This window comes from Capricornis sumatraensis, chromosome 13 (assembly GCF_032405125.1).
Source record: "Capricornis sumatraensis isolate serow.1 chromosome 13, serow.2, whole genome shotgun sequence".
NCBI lineage: Eukaryota > Metazoa > Chordata > Mammalia > Artiodactyla > Bovidae > Capricornis > Capricornis sumatraensis.
This window is the reverse complement of record NC_091081.1, coordinates 18,009,858-18,026,252: the sequence shown is the minus strand read 5'-3', so window position 1 is coordinate 18,026,252 and position 16,395 is coordinate 18,009,858.

Sequence of the window (16,395 nt, the reverse complement as noted above, 5' to 3'; positions counted from 1 at the left end):
TCAGCAATACATGAATTGTGAAATTCCAGATGTTCAAGCTGGTTTTAGAAAAGGCAGAGGACCCAGAGATCATTGCCAACATCTGCTGGATCATTAAAAAAGTAAGAGAGTTCCAGAAAAATATCTACTTCTGCTTTATTGACTATGCCAAAGCTTTTGACTGTGTGAATCACAATAAAATGTAGAAAATTCTGAAAGAGATGGGCATACTAGATCACCTGATCTGCCTCTTGAGAAACTTAATGCAGGTCAGGAAGCAACAGTTAGAACTGGACATGGAACAACAGACTGGTTCCAAATAGGAAAAGGAGTGCATCAAGGTTGTATATAGTGACCCTGCTTCTTTAACTTCTATGCAGAGTACATCATGAGAAATGCTGGACTGGAGGAAGCACAAGCTGGAATCGAGATTGCCGGGAGAAATATCAATAACCTCAGATATCCAGATGACACCACCATTATGGCAGAAAGTGAAGAGGAACTAAAAAGGCTCTTGATGAAAGTGAAAGTGGAGAGTGAAAAAGTTGGCTTATAGCTCAACATTCAGAATACGAAGATCATGGCATCTGGTCCCATCACTTCATGGCAAATAGATGGGAAAACAGTGGAAACTGAGAGATTTGGGGGGACTCCAAAATCACTGCAGACGGTGATTGCAGCCATGAAAGTAAAAGACACTTACTTCTTGGAACGAAAGTTATGACCAACCTCAGTTCAGTTCAATTCAGTTGCTCAGTCGTGTCCAACCCTTTAAGACCCCATGAATCGCAGCACGCCAGGCTTCCCTGTCCATCACCATCTCCCAAAGTTCACTCAGACTCACGTCCATCGAGTCAGTTATGCCATCCAGTCATCTCATCCTGGGTCATCCCCTTCTCCTCCTGTCCCCAATCCCTCCCAGCATCAGAATCTTTTCCAAAGAGTCAATACTTCGCATGAGCTGTCCAAGTACTGGAGCTTCAGCTTTAACATCATTCCTTCCAAAGAACACCCAGGGCTGATCTTCAGAATGGAGTGGTTAGATCTCCTTGCAGTCCAAGGGACTCTCAAGAGTCTTCTCCAACACCACAGTTCAAAAGCATCAATTCTTCAGCACTCAGCCTTCTTCACAGTCCAACTCTCACATCCATACATGACCACAGGAAAAACAATAGCCTTGCCTAGATGGACCTTAGTCGGCAAAGTAATGTCTCTGCTTTTGAATATACTATCTAGGTTGGTCATAACTTTTCTTCCAAGGAGCAAGCGTCTTTTAATTTCATGGTGTAGCCACCATCTGCAGTGATTTTGGAGCCCAAAAAAATAAAGTCTGACACTGTTTCCACTGTTTCCCCATCTATTTCCCATGAAGTGATGGGACCAGATGCCAAGATCTTCATTTTCTGAATGTTGAGCTTTAAGCCAACTTTTTCACTCTCCTCTTTCACTTTCATCAAGAGGCTTTTTAGCTCCTCTTCACTTTCTGCCATAAGGGTGCTGTCATCTGCATATCTGAGGTTATTAATATTTCTCCCAGCAATCTTGATTCCAGCTTGTGTTTCTTCCAGTCCAGCGTTTCTCATGATGTACTCTGCATAGAAGTTAAATAAGCAGGGTGACAATATACAGCCTTGACATACTCCTTTTCCTATTTGGAACCAGTCTTTGTTCCATGCCCAGTTCTAACTGTTGCTTCCTGACCTGCATACAGATTCCTCAAGAGGCAGGTTAGGTGGTCTGGCATTCCCATCTCTTTCAGAATTGTCCACAGTTTATTGTGATCCACATAGTCAAAGGCTTTGGCATAGTCAATGAAGCAGAAATAGATGTTTTTCTGTACCTCTCTTGCTTTTTCCATGATCCAGCAGATGTTGGCAATTTGATCTCTGGTTCCTCTGCCTTTTCTAAAACCAGCTTGAACATCAGGGAGTTCACGGTTCATGTATTGCTGAAGCCTGGCTTGGAGAATTTCGAGCATTACTTTACTAGCATGTGAGATGAGTGCTATTGTGAGGTAGTTTGAGCTTTCTTTGGCATTACCTTTTTTTGAGATTGGAATGAAAACTGACCTTTTCCAGTCCTGTGGCCACTGCTGAGTTTTCCAAACTTGCTGGCATATTGAGTGCAGCCCTTTCACAGCATCATCTTTCAGGATTTGAAACAGCTCAACTGGAATTCCATCACCTCCACTAGCTTTGTTCATAGTGATGCTTTCTAAGGCCCACTTGACTTCACATTCCAAGATGTCTGGCTCTAGATTAGTGATCACATCATCATGATTATCTGGGTTGTGAAGATCTTTTTTGTACAGTTCTTCTGTGTATTCTTGCCACCTCTTCTTAATATCTTCTGCTTCTGTTAGGTCCATACCACTTCTGTCCTTTATCGAGCCCATCTTTGCATGAAATGTTCCCTTGGTATCTCTAATTTTCTTGAAGAGATCTCGAGTCTTTCCCATTCTGTTCTTTTCCTCTATTTCTTTGCATTGATCACTGAAGAAGGCTTTCTTATCTCTTCTTGCTATTCTTTGGAACTCTGCATTCAGATGCTTATATCTTTTCTTTTCTCCTTTGCTTTTTGCCTGTCTTCCTTTCACAACTATTTGTAAGGCCTCCCCAGACAGCCATTTTGCTTTTTTGCATTTCTTTTCCATGGGGATGATCTTGATACCTGTCTCCTGTGCAATGTCACAAACCTCATTCCATAGTTCATCAGGCACTCTATCTATCAGATCTAGGCCCTTAAATCTATTTCTCACTTCCACTGTATAATCATAAGGGATATGATTTAGGTCATACCTGAATGGTCTAGCGGTTTTCCCTACTTTCTTCAATTTAATTCTAAATTTGGCAATAAGGAGTTCATGATCTGACCCACAGTCAGCTCCTGGTCTCATTTTTATTGACTGTATAGAGCTTCTCCATCTTTGGGTGCAAAGAATATAATGAATCTGATTTCGGTGTTGACCATCTGGTGATGTCCATGTGTAGAGTCTTCTCCTATGACCAGTGCATTCTCTTGGAAAAACTCTATTAGTCTTTGCTCTGCTTCATTCCATATTTCAAGGCCAAATTTGCCTGTTACTCCAGGTGTTTCTTGACTTCCACCTTTTGCATTCCAGTCCCCTATAATGAAAAGGACATCTTTTTTGGGTGTTAGTTCTAAAAGATCTTGTAGGTCTTCATAAAACCGTTCAACTTCAGTTTCTTCAGTGTTACTGGTTGGGGCATAGACTTGGATAACTGTGATATTGAATGGTTTGCCTTGGAGACGAACAGAGATCATTCTGTCATTTTTGAGATTGCATCCAAGTACTGCATTTCGTACTCTTTTGTTGACCATGATGGCTACTCCATTTCTTCTGAGGGATTCCTGCCTGCAGTAGTAGATGTAATGGTCATCTGAGTTAAATTCACCCATTCCAGTCCATTTTAGTTCGCTGATTCCTAGAATGTCGACGTTCACCCTTGCCTTCTCTTGTTTGACCACTTCCAATTTGCCTTGATTCATGGACCTGACATTCCAGGTTCCTATGCAATATTGCTCTTTACAGAATCGAATCTTGCTTCTATCACCAGTCAGATCCACAGCTGGGTGTTGTTTTTGCTTTGGCTTCATCCCTTCATTCTTTCTGGAGTTATTTCTGCACTGATCTCCAGGAGCATATTGGGCACCTAATGACCTGGGGAGTTCCTCTTTTGGTATCCTATCATTTTGCCTTTTCCTACAGTTCATGGGGTTGTCAAGGCAAGAACACTGAAGTGGTTTGCCATTCCCTTCTCCAGTGGACAACATTCTGTCAGGCCTCTCCACCATGACCCGCCCGTCTTACATTGCCCCACAGGCATGTCTTGGCTTCATTGAGTTAGACAAGGCTGTGGTCCTAGTGTGATTAGATTGACTAGTTTTCTGTGAGTATGGTGTCAGTGTCTCTGCCTTCTGATGCCCTCTTGTAACACTTACTGTCTTACATGGGGTTCTTTTACCTTGGCGTTGGGTATTTCTTCACGGCTGCTCCAGCAAAGCCCAGCTGCTGTTCCTTACCTTGGACGAGGGGTATCTCCTTACCGCCGCCATTCCTGACCTTCAACGTGGGATGGCTCCTCTAGGCCCCCCTGCGCTGCGCAGCCACCACTCCTCGGGTTGCTCCCCCCTGCCGCCAGCCCTGGCCTCGGGCGCGAGGTGGCTTCTCCTGGCAGCCCCTGATTTCGGACGCAGGGTGTCTCCTCCTGGCCGCCACTCAAGGTCTGCACTCAAGGGTAAATAATTTACCAGAGCCTTAACAACTAGGGCAAGCACAGCAGGATAGCTGGAGCCCCATGACCAACCTAGACAATATATTAAATAGCAGAGACATTATTTTGCCAACAAAGGTCCATCTAGTCAAGGCTATGGTTTTTCCAGTAGTCATATATGGATGTAAGAGTTGGACTGTGAAGAAAGCTGAGCACAGAAGAATTGATGCTTTTGAATTGTGGTGTTGGAGAAGACTCTTGAGAGTCCCTTGGACTGCAAGGAGATTCAACCAGTCCACCCTAAAGGAGATCAGTCCTGGGTGTTAATTGGAAGGACTGATGCTGAGACTGAAACTCCAATACTTTGGCCACCTGATGTAAAGAGCTGACTCATTTGAAAAGACCCTGATGCTGGGAAATATTGAGGGCAGAAGGAGAAGGGGATGACAGAGGATGAGATGGTTGGATGTCATCCCCGACTCAACGGATATGGGTTTCGATGGACCCCAGGAGCTGGTGAAGGACAGATAAGCCTGGTGTGCTGCAGCTCATGGTGTCACAAAGAGTTGCACACAACTGAGCAACTGAACTGAACTGAACCAAATAATATTTAGATAGTAATCATTTGACATTACAATAATGTTTAAAATTAATGTATGAGTAAGAAAAATATTTGTGTATTGCTAATTAAGAGTATGATTTAGCCATTCATCATTGGTATGATATATTCAAAATTTGGGCTTCCCTTGTGACTCAGATGAAAAAGAAACTGTCTGCAATGCAGGAGACCCAGGTTCTATTCCTGGGTTGGGAAGATCCCCTGGAAAAGAGAAAGGCTACCCACTCTAGTATTCTTGCCTGGAGAATTCCATGGACAGAGGATGGTGGGCTACAGTCCATGGGATCACAAAGACTCAGACATGACTGAGCGACTCACACTTTCACTCCAACTTTCATTCAAAGTTTATTCCTTCAAACCAAATGTGTCAATTTTTTTAAAAATCAGTAATTCTATTCTTCTACAGTGACACTGAATAATATATTCATGACATAAGTATAATCATGGATTGTTTCATCACATCACAAATAGGAATAAATATAAAAGAAAGGAAAGGAAATGTGATAGTCTTCATTAAAGTTAACAATGAGGCTTCATCAAAAGACATAATTAAGAAAATGAATAGGCAAACCAAAGGCTGGAGAAAACATTCTCAAAAGATATACTTGACATATTTTTCTGGGACATACCAAGAAAACTTACAAGTCATTAATAATGTGAAGCTTAAAAAAATAGTCAAGAATTGGAATATATATTTTCAGAGGAAGACAAACGATTGATGATTACATGAAAAGATATTCAATATCACTAGAAAAATGTATATTAAAACTCACATTGAAATATCATTACACAAACAGTGAAATTACTAAAATGAAAACAATTAACAGTTCCAAGTGTTGAAAGAATGTGAAGTAACTGAAAATCTTCTGTGTTGATAGCAGGAGTGTAAAATGGCATAATCACTTTCTATAAAGGTTTCATAATTTCTTTAAAAATTAAGCATGTGTCTACCATAAGACTCAGCAATTCCACTCCTAAATATTTTCTAAAAACAAATGAAAGCATACATCCGCAGAAAAGGACTTTCACAAGAGCTCTTTTATCATCATAATAATTTTTTAACACTGATTTGATCATTTGGATAAATGAGGTGGTGTGCATGTGCTAAGTCGCTTTGGTCGTGTCTGACTCTTTCCAAACCTATGGACTGTAGCCCACCAGGCTCCTCTGTAAATGGGATTTCCCAAGCAAGAATCCTGGAGTGGTTGCCATTTCCTAACACAAGCTTCCACTCAATGGGAAACACACCTATTTAAAACTAGTTGTTTCAGAAAATAGAGTTCCCTACCCTGATCTAAACAAAACAGAAAACAGTTTTGAAGGTACTCTGGGCTCCAATCTCAATTTAAAGTTTTATGTTACAAAGATTTTCCAAATTCATAATTGAAAGGCCCTTTTAGTTTGGTTCATATGTGTTACTTTTAATTTTCTAAATGCATTTCACCAGCCAATAATGTACGAAGGAAGAAAATATATCCTTCAGAAAACAAAGGCACATAAGAAAATAATAAAAATAAAAGGAAATGGTTAATAATGTGTGCTGTGTGCTTAGTCACTCAGTTGTGTCTGACTCTTTTGCAACTCACTGGATTGTGGCCCACTAGGCTCCTCAGTCCATGGGCTTTCCAGGCAAGAATACTGGAGCGGGTTGTCATTTCCTTCGCCAGGAATCTTCCCAACCCAGAGATCGAACTCACATCTCTTGTGTCTCCTGCACTGCAGGTGGATTCTTTACCTGCTGAGCCATAATAATACTCTATTTTAAATATTTATTGTCTCTCCTCTTCCACAGAATTGCGAGCTTTTATTCTTTCTCCTTCTGGGAAAAAAGATAGTTTCATTAGTTGGAAAGGCAATTATGTTTTCCAAAATATTCTCTGGAGAGTGATAGTCTGTCCTTGGTCACAGGAGCTGTGGTTAATTTTCCAGGAGGGATGATGACACATCACTGTACTAGATTAAGCTGGCCTGACAGTCTCAGTTTAAGTAATTCACTATGTAACATTTCCATCCCAAGGAGTAGCAGTGTTTCCTCTCCCTCAGCCAAAAGCCTCCTCAGGAGGGAGCTACTTCTGACCTGCCAAAGGTTTAGCAGCTTCAGGCATTCTCCAGGAAATTGCCTAATAACCTCATTATGACAAGTGACATTTAATAGTGACAAAGTCATCGATCAAGAGATGTGTTACAAGTTGTATACTCTTCGGGTAGAGATAAAGCAAACACACCTCTGTCATTCAACATGACCATAAATTTGGGTGACCAACTCTTCATTCCTGCACAAGAAACAGTTTCATCATTAATTCTGCAGAACAGCTAGATGGGCAATGTGGAGATTAAACTAGTCTATTTTCCCATAAGTGCTAGTTATCTTTCCCCAATAAGAGGAAGAATTAACATTTATGGAAAGCTTAGCCCCATTGCTAAGCATCTAATATAAATGATCTCATCAATTTTCCCCTCTATAAATGAAGAAACATACCTAAGAAGTTTAAAGTTGTCTGAGGTCACCCAGTTAATAGGTACTGGAGCCCAGGAATTATCCTTAGGACTGATTTGATGTTCAAACTCTCTAAAACCAAATACTGCATTTTCTCCCTGCCCCTTTAAATTACATGGGAAAAGATCTTCATGAGTGAGCCACTTATGGAGCAAAGAAAAACACATTTGGAATAATACTTTATCAGGGAATCCATTTAGAAGTGTTTACTGAAAATCTCCTTCATGCATTTCAGAAGAGCCTAATTTTTGTTACCTGCAAAAAATGACAGCAGACAAAGGGCATACACATTCAGAAACTAAGATGCACCTCTTCAAAACGGGAATGCTGCAGTAAAAAATGCTAAATGTGCAAACAGCTAAAACTAAAGAGGAGAAAACATTGCACTATAAAAACTAAAAGAAAAGAACAGCTTCTGAAAATCAGCTAACAATGCTGCTCAGACATCAATGATATTTAACTATAGAGTACAGACTAGATCCATTATGCTACTGACAGACTTGTGCTTTAAAATTCATTAAATTCAAAGGACTCAAATTCATGTGAATCAACATTCACAGTGATATCAAAGGAAATGAGCAAATTGCAAACAAAAAAGACAATTTAGCAATATTAACTACTGACTTTCTGACAGAAAGTTAGTCTGAAAAATTAACAGAAAAATAGAGCTGTTACTGCAAACATCTAGATGAAAAGTAAAAAATTCAATTAATAAATTTTTGGTCTATATGATGCCTGACAGGTTTAATAAGCTAATGTATCAATTCATCAAAAACAAAAGAAAAAGAGGGAAAAGCATGTTTTTTTTTCTATTTCCTTATGGAAAAGCATGCTATAAACGATTGGTAATAACAAAACAGACTTGAAGAAAGTATGGTTGCAACAAATTTGACAATACAGGTCTTAGGAAACAATTTAGTTTTCTAAATTTCAGTTATTTTCCAAAAGACTCAGTGATCTAGAACTCAGAGTTTATTTCCACCAATTCTGCTTAAATTTTGTCTAAAGAGTTACTAATCCCAAGATATTGATTAAAAATTATTTATAGTATAAAATCACAAATGGGCTTAGGTAACTACAAGGAAAGACAAAAAGATTAGTCATTTTGATGTCTAAGGTCTGTCAGAGCAAAAACTGCACCAAACACTCAAACGGGTAAGGGAGAATTTCTTCAAGTTTGCTGTTGTAGGAGAGACCAGAACCAAAATCTGAACTTAACCCAGCTCAAGCAAACAGTGAGAGGATTTTTAAACCCACGGAGATCCAACCAGTCCATTCTGAAGGAGATCAGCCCTGGGATTTCTTTGGAAGGAATGATGCCGAAGCTAAAACTCCAGTACTTTGGACACCTCATGCAAAGAGTTGACTCATTGGAAAAGACTCTGATGCTGGGAGGGATTGGAGGCAGGAGAAGGGGACGACAGAGGATGAGATTGCTGGATGGCATCACCGACTCGATGGATGTGAGTTTGAGTGAACTCCGGGAGCTGGTGATGGACAGGAAGGCCTGGCATGCTGCGATTCAAGGGGTCGCAGAGAGTCAGACAGGACTGAGCAACTGAACTGAACTGAAGAATCAAGTCCTGTGTGTTTGCTAATCTCTTAACATAATGGAAAACAACAACTTTGTATCTTCATGACAGGAGCTAGTTTTAGAATTTCCAGCAAGGTACCCACCAGAAGTTAGGCTCTTACCCTCCCACAGAACTAGAAGATAAATAAAACTGGCAAGAGGCTTAAATATGTCTCAAAGGGCAGAGAAATAATTTGTAATTATAAGTTTAATTTTAAAATCTTTTAATTTTTTAATTCACTCATTTATTTTACTTTACAATATTGTATTGGTTTTGCCTTACATTGACTTGAATCTGTCACGGGTGGACATGTATTCCCCATCCTGAAACCCCCTCCCACCTCCCTCCCCATCCCATCCCTCTGGGTCATCCCAGTGCACCAGCCCCTAGCACCCTGTATCATGCATTGAACCTGGACTGGTGATTCGTTTCACATATGATAATATACATATTTCAATGCCATTCTCCCATATCATCCCACCCTCATCCTCTCCCACAGAGTCAAAAAGACTGTTAAATACATCTTTTACTATCTTGCATACAGGGCTATCATTACCATCTTTCTAAACTCCATATATATGCATTAGTAGAGTATACTGTATTGGTGTTTTTCTTTCTGGCTTACTTCACTCTGTATAATAGACTCCAGTTTCATCCACCTCATCAGAACTGATTCAAATGTATTCTTTTAATGGCTGAATAATATTCCATTGTGTATATGTACCATGGCTTTCTTATCCATTCATCTGCTGATGGACATCTAGGTTGTTTCCATGTCCTGGCTATTATAAACAGTGCTGCGATGAACATTGGGGTACATGTGTCTCTTTCAATTCTGGTTTCCTCGGTGTGTATGCCCAGTAGTGGGATTGCTGGGTCATAAGGCAGTTCTATTTCCAGTTTTTTAAGGAATCTCCACACTGTTCTCCAAAGTGGCTGTACTAGTTTGCATTTCCACCAACAGTGTAGGAGGGTTCCCTTTTCTCCACACCCTCTCCAGCATTTATTGCTTGCAGATTTTTGGATCGCAGCCATTCTGACTGGTGTGAAGTGGTACCTCATTGTGGTTTTGATTTGCATTTCTCTAATAATGAGTGATGTTGAGCATCTTTTCATGTGTTTGTTAGCCATCCATGTGTCTTCTTTGGAGAAATGTCTATTTAGTTCTTTGGCCCATTTTTTGATTGGGTCGTTTATTTTTCTGGAATAGAGCGGCATAAGTTGCTTGTATATTTTTGAGATTAGTTGTTTGTCAGTTGCTTCATTTGCTATTATTGTCTCCCATTCATAAGGCTGTCTTTTCACCTTGCTTATATTTTCCTTTGTTGTGCAGAAGCTTTTAATTTTAATTAGATCCCATTTGTTTATTTTTGCTTTTATTTCCAGAATTCTGGGAGGTGGATCATAGAGGATCCTGCTGTGATTTATGTCAGAGAGTGTTTTGCCTATGTTCTCCTCTAGGAGTTTTATAGTTTCTGGTCTTACATTTAGATCTTTAATCCATTTTGAGTTTATTTTTGTGTGTGGTGTTAGAAAGATTTGTATGGAAATACAAAAAACCTCGAATAGCCAAAGCAATCTTGAGAAAGAAGAATGGAACTGGAGGAATCAACTTGCCTGACTTCAGGCTCTACTACAAAGCCACAGTCATCAAGACAGTATGGTACTGGCACAAAGACAGAAATATAGATCAATGGAACGAAATAGAAAGCCCGGAGATAAATCCACACACATATGGACACCTTATCTTTGACAAAGGAGGCAAGAATATACAATGGAGTAAAGACAATCTCTTTAACAAGTGGTGCTGGGAAAACTGGTCAACCACTTGTAAAAGAATGAAACTAGATTACTTTCTAACACTGGCCCATTTTTTGATTGGGTCTTTTATTTTTCTGGAATTGAGCTGCAGGAGTTGCTTGTATATTTTTGAGATTATCTTTTTCTGTTGCTTCATTTGCTATTATTTCTCCCATTCTGAAGGCTGTCTTTTCACCTTGCTTACAGTTTCCTTTGTTGTTCAGAAGCTTTTAATTTTAATTAGGTCCCATTTGTTTATTTTTGCTTTTATTTCCAATATTCTGGGAGGTGGGTCAGAGAGGATCCTGCTGTGATTTATGTCAGAGAGTGTTTTGCCTATGTTCTCCTCTAGGAGTTTAATAGTTTCTGATTGTACATTTAGATCTTTAATTCATTTTGAGATTATTTTTAGAAAGTGTTAGAAACACTTTAGAAAGTGTTCTTGTTTCATTCTTTTATAAGTAGTTGACCAGTTTACCCAGCACCACTTGTTAAAGAGATTGTCTTTTCTCCATTGTATATTCTTGCCTCCTTTGTCAAAGATAAGGTTTCCATAGGTGTGTGGATTTATTTCTGGGCTTTCTATTTCATTCCATTTATCTATATTTCTGTCTTTGTGCCAGTACCATACTGTCTTGATGACTGTGGCTTTGTAGTAGAGCCTGAAGTCAGGCAAGTTGATTCCTCCAGTTCCATTCTTCTTTCTCAAGACTGCTTTGGCTATTTGAGGTTTTTTTGTATTTCCATACAAATTGTGAAATTATTTGTTCTAGTTCTCTGAAAAATACCATTGGTCGCTTCATAGGGATTGCACTGAATCTATAGATTTCTTTGGGTAGTATACTCATTTTCACTATATTGATTCTTCCCATCCATGAGCACAGTATATTTTCCATCTATTTGTGTCCTCTTTGATTTCTTTCACCAGTGTTTTATAGTTTTCTATATAGAGGTCTTTTGTTTCTTTAGGTAGATATATTCCTAAGTATTTTATTCTTTTCATTGCAATGGTGTATGGAATTGTTTCCTTAATTTCTCTTCCTGTTTTCTCATTGTTAGTGTATAGGAATACAAGGGATTTCTGCATGTTAATTTTACATCCTGCAACTTTTCTATATTCATTGATTAGCTCTAGTCCTTTTCTGTGTAGTTTTCTTTTTTTGTGTGGCATCTTTGTCAGGTTTTGATATTAGGATGATGGTGGCCTCATAGAATTTATTTTTTTTTAATGTTATTTTTTTTCTTTAAAAAGCTTTTAATTTTTTTATAAAATTTCAAACAGTTACTTTCCATTTACAGTTACTACAAAATATTGGCTGTATTCTCCGTTGTTTGATACATCTTTGAGTCTATCTTACCCCCAATAGTTTGTGTCTCCCACTCTCCTATTCTTATATTGTCCCAACTCCTTTGTATCCACTGGTAACCACTAGTTTGTTCTCTATGAGTATTTTCTGTTAGATTCACTAGTTTGTTGAATTTTTTATATTTTAAATACAAGTGATATCATACAGTATTTATCTTTCTCTGTCTGACTTATTTCACTTCGTATAATGCCCTCTAAGTCCAACCATGTTGCCTCAAATGACAAAATTCTCATTCTTTTTTTGTGGTGGGTAGTATTGCATTGTATATATATGCCAAATAGTCTTGATCTATTCATCTGTTGATGGCATTTAGGTTGCGTCCATAGCTTATCAATAGCAAACAATGCTACTATGGACACTGGAATGTATTCATCTTTTAAAAGTAGTGTTTTTGTTTTCTTTGGATATATATAAAGAAGTGGAATTGCTGGGTCATATAGTGATTTGATTTAGTCTTTTGAGAAACCTCTATATTGTTTTCCACAGTGGCTCCACCAACTAATATTCCCACCAGGGTAAAAATATTCCTTTTTTTTTTTCTACTTTTTTTTTCACTTGCCCACATTTGTTATTTGTGGGTTTTTGTTCTTTTTTTAATGATAGTCATTCTGACATATATGAGGTGATATGTCATTGTATTCCCCTGATGTTTAGAATTGTTGAGCATCTTTTTATGTGCCTCTTGGCCATATGCATTTCCTCTTTCAAAAAAACATCTATTCAGCTCTTCTGCCCATTTTTAAATCAGTTGTTTATTTTTAGAACTCTGAAAACTGTGAGACACTGATGAGAGAAACTGGAGATAACATAAACATATGGAAAGATATACTCTGTTCTTAGACTGAAAGAATCAATACTGCTAAAACATACCTAAGGGAATTTACAGATTCTGTGTAATCCCTCTCAAAATACCAGTGTCATTGTTCACAGAACTAGAAAAAAGAATTTTAAAATGTACATGGAAACACAAAAGACCCTGAATAATCAAAGCAATCTTGAGAAAGAAGAACAGAGCTAGAAGAATCATGCACCCTAGCTTCAGACTATACAACAAAGCTATACTATAGTAATTAGTATAGCTAATTACAGACTATACAGTAATTAAAACATTATGGTACTGGCACAAAAACAAGACACAGATCAATGGGACAGGACAGAGAACCCAGAAACAAGTTATCTAAGCTAAATGTGTAACTAAACCAAACTTGGGTCCATTCACCATATACAGTAAATCCAATCTACTCACACTGAGTTGTGGTGAACAGAACTGCAGCATTTATTGCAGGGCACCAAGCCCGGAGTCGGGGATAGCTCATGCTCAAAAAGTCAACACTTCCCACTGGATTTCAGCAAAGCATTTTAAAAAGCAAGGTAAGGGAGGGGAGTCCCAAGATCTATTAAAGCTCATGCATCATTGGTTAATCATGAGGTCATAGGGCAGTGTCACAGGCATTAACATCATCAATCTTTAGGCTCCAGTAGGCCTGGGTGTTATGGCCTCATGGTCATCAAGCAGTTAACATTTTCCATTTGGTGGGGGTCAGATACTATTATCTAGGTACTTCAGAGAGGAGTTTAAGCAGAGGATATGGGGGAGAGGCCTGTCCTGAGATGGCCTCATGGTATTCTACAAGTTTTCTAAGCAAAGGGAATTGAAGGCTTAGAGTCAGGAAGCAGCCTGTTGAATTAAGCTGAGGAACATTTAGTCTATCTTAGTAAGTCCTAGAGCTAGAAACTCTCCTATAAAATACAGGATCTAGTAAAATCATTGCATCTGGTTCCATCACTTCATGGCAAATAGAAGGAGAAGAAGTGGAAGTAGTGACAGATTTTATTTTCTTGGGCTCCAAAATCACTGAGGATGGTGAGTGCAGTCACAAAATTAATTAAAGACACTTGCTTCTTAGAAGAAAAGCTATGACAAATATAGACAGCATATTAAAAAGCAGAGGCATCACTTTGCTGACAAAAGTCCGTATAGTCAAAGCTATGTTTTTCAAATAGTCATGTACAGTTGTAAGAATTGAACCAAAGAATTGATGCTTTTGAATTGTGGCTGGAGAAGACTCTTAAGAGTCCCTTGTACAACAAGGAGATCAAACCAGTCAATACTAAAGAAAATCAACCCCCATTTGATACTCATTTGAAGGACTGATGCTGAAATCAAGGCTCTAATATTTTGGCCACCTGATGGAAAGAGCTGACTTTGAATTGGAAAAGACTCTGATGATGGGAAAGATTGAGAGAAAGAGGAGAAGGGGGTGGCAGATATCACTGACTCAATGGACATAAGTTTGAACAAACTCCAGGAGATAGTGAAGGACAGGTAGGCCTGGCCTGCTCCAGTCCATGGGGTCACAAAGAGTTGGACACAACTTAGCAACTGAACAACAACAAGATAAGTTATAATCACTGGTCTTTGATTAGGGAGACAGCCTAAGAACCAAATGTTTCCCAATAATAGGCTCTAAAGCCTCTAAGAAGGCAATGATGATATATTGTAGGCAATTATGACTTAGTTTTTGACTATGCTTTGAATTTGGGGTTGGGCCAATGGCATGAAAATGCATTTTCAAAAAGTAACCAGTTATCAGTGGCATTAATGGGTGTTTCAGTTTCACCTCTGGTCTTATTTTCTATTTCCTGCTCTAACTATTGCCAGTCTCTTCCTGCATTCACTCTTACTACCACTCTAGCTTTGGTATTTGCATTTGAATCCTTTGATCTGAGATATGAAACTAATCACAGAAAGCTTCCATTTTTCCTTCTCTTTGTCCACTCCTACAATAAACCATATGACTATGTGAATTGATTCCAAGGACTAACCATTACACCAAGGCTACAATAAATGCAAATAGTCTCTATCGAAATGTGAAATCAGAAATTGGTTTTGTGGGTTGATGGATAAGCAGAGTTCATGAACAGAAGGATAAGCTAATGACAAGCAAAAGCAATTTGGGCTGACACCTGGCAAATGTACTGTGTGTTTTTTTGAATGATCACATCTATAGCTAGAAATTAAGGCCCCAATATAAAATTGATAGCATAAATGCCAACTGAAAAAGAGGTTTTTAGCAATGTATTAGCATCATAGTTGACCCTCAAAATGCATGGATGGTAATGAAATTGGAATAACACTAAGAGACCAGCATATTTTCAACCTGAAATAGTTTTGTCTTAGTTAAGTGACAGAGATGGCCAACACACAGCATCATCATTCTCATGTCTCATCATTGCCAGAATTCTCCCGATTTTCACTCTACCTTAATAATTTTCATCTAGTATTAAAGACTATAGTATCATTCCATATAAAAGAGGTAAATGCCAAAATCTTTTCTGTAACCTGCTCTCTTTAGTCACTTGCTTTAGTCTCTTTCCTTTAAGTCTACAAATATACTCAGAATTCCCATCTTTAAAACTTTTACTTGAGCATGTTACCTACCTACAAACTGCTATCTTGCTTATCTTCTTGACTTTACAACTAAAATTCTAAAAATGTATACCCCACTTTTTGCCTACCCCATCTCTACCATGTGCGCTCTTTAATCCACTGCTTCAGAAGTTGGTCTCCATTATTCTAGCAAGCCTTTCTAAGAGCTCACCAGTGACTTCTGATCCTGAAATCCAATGACCTTTTTTCTCAGACCTTATCTCTTTGAGCTTTAGATAGCATTTGACAAAGCTAACCAGTCACCTCTTCCTTATAAATATCTACTATTAGAAGAAAATTTTTCCATATTTGAAGTACTATCACTTGCAGTACCTAATTTTATTCTACTTTTAAAGACTTCAGAATCTCACAACTAATGACTGTTCGTTGATTCTTGGTCCAGTGCTACTGTCGTTATGTCATGCTGTTGAGATAGCATGGTTCCGTGACTAAGACCCCTCAAGCTCTGTAATCAGAACAAATTTCTCATTCTATTAACTCATTTTACCTTAAATTTTCACAGTTTTCTTATATGTGAAATGGGAATAACCGTGCCCACATCCTAAGATTATGGTTGGGATTATCATAATACATAAATAAAGACAAATAAAGACCCCTAACTAAATTCTGTCATACATAATACATAGTACATATGGCTGTTTTCATCTCCAAAACATTATCTACATTCTCAGCAATTTAGGCAAATAGCAACTCTTTGTCCTTAGAGAAAAACCAGAGATTAAAAAGAATTGGAGTTTGTAAGAGTTTGCACTCTGACTACTCTTCACTTTTCTCTCTACTTGTGTGACACTACATTATCCATAGTTCCTCCTGCTGTTTGCTTATTCCATCCCACTTAGGCTTTTTCTAGTGAATCTAATTCCTTCTTCTTCT